Here is a 1,766-nt window from a genome sequence, read left to right as displayed (position 1 = left end):
ATTGAACTGATAGGTTGGCAGTTAAAACTCACCAGCTGCTCCTCAGAAACCCTATACAGGGTCACTATGAGTTGGAAATCATTTGACAGTACTTAAAAAAAAAAAAAAGGAGAAGAACAGTTAATACCACTGTTACTCAAATTCACATACCAATCATTGAAACAGGTGATTATGAAATTGAAGAATCTCACCAACTTCTTGAGTCTAAAATTGATCAAATATGCAGTCACGATATATTTATAGTTACTAGTGATGGGAATAAGAAAGGTGGAAACAAAGAAGAAGGATCAGTAGTTGGAATACAGGATCTTAGAAAAGTTATTAAGGAGATCATATGAGAGCATTTGTAAAATCAACTTATTCATTGCAAATATATTTAAAAAATAAATAAAAAGAAACTGTAAATATAGAGTCTTGGTTTGGAGCTGAAGGATAAACACTGGACTGGTAACCATGAGGTCAGTGATTGTAAACCTCAAACCACTCTTTAGAAACTTTACACAGGGTGATTATGATTTGGGACTAACTTAACTACACTTAGCCAAACAGCAAATACACAAAGAACTCACCACATAGAATATGTGACAGTGAAATTGACTACATCTGTGGGATGAGATGGTGGAGAAGCTCAGTATTATCTGCCAAAACGAGGTTGTGAAAGACTGTGGAAGAAGCCATCAATTGCGCTTATGGAAGGCAGCCCGAAGTTGGAGAAAATTATAGCAAGCCCAGTCCACATAAACCAAAGTATAATCTTAAATGTATCCCACGTATATTTAGAGACCATCTCAAGAACAGCTTTCATTCATTAAGCACTAATTATGAAAAAACAGAAGTGTTGTAGGATAACATCAGGAAAATCATTCAAGAATAAAGCAAATGGTAATTTAAAAGAGAGGAAAGAAAGAAAAAAAAGACAAAAATGGATGTTAGATGAAATTCTGAATTTTGTTACTGAGTTTAGAGAAGCTAAAGCAAATGGACAAAATAAAGAAATAAAACAACTAAACAGAACATGTCAAAGGGCAGTTTGAGAAGACAAAGTAATATAATTAATTGTGCAAATACCAGGAGTTAGAAAATTAAAATTAAGGACATGCTCAGTATTTTTCAAGCTCAAGAGCTAAAGGAAATATTTAAGCCTTGACTTGAAATATTGAAGGATTCTATGGACAAAATATTGAAAGATACAGAAAGGATCAAAAGAAGATAAAGGGAATATACAGAGTCACTGTACCAAAAAGAAAGGTCCATGTTCAACCATTTCAAGAAGTAGCATGTGACAAAGAACTGACAGTACTAAAGGAAGAAGTCCTAGTAGTCCTGAAGGCATTTGCAAAAAGCAAGGCTCCAGGAATTAATGGAATATAAACTGAAATCTTTCAATAAACTGATGCCAAGTCAAATAGACATTACCTGCAAGTGTGGGTGTTCTTATGTATATGCCATTTCTTCTTATCAGCTGGATGCTTCAGTCTCCAGTCTAGTCCTCTGTGGCTATGCCACTGACTCTGGGCCCATGAGTCCCCAGGTCTTGCCATACTGCTGACCAACCTGGTCTCCACCCTTGTTCACAGGAGTCTATTGAACATTGGAGGGCTTAGCTCACAGCTTCGTTGCTATTTTTCCCTCACTTCCTCTTATTGGTGACGAACGTGGTCACCAATCAGAGCATGTATTCCCATTGAGTCTTAGTCTTAGAAGTGGGTTTGCCCTGACAGGACCCAACCACTTGGCTTAATGTCTCCTGCACAAGCAACTTGCCT

The sequence above is a fragment of the Chrysochloris asiatica genome, unplaced genomic scaffold, assembly GCF_000296735.1.
Source record: "Chrysochloris asiatica unplaced genomic scaffold, ChrAsi1.0 scaffold00322, whole genome shotgun sequence".
NCBI classification, from domain to species: domain Eukaryota; kingdom Metazoa; phylum Chordata; class Mammalia; order Afrosoricida; family Chrysochloridae; genus Chrysochloris; species Chrysochloris asiatica.
This window is presented reverse-complemented; position numbering follows the sequence as displayed.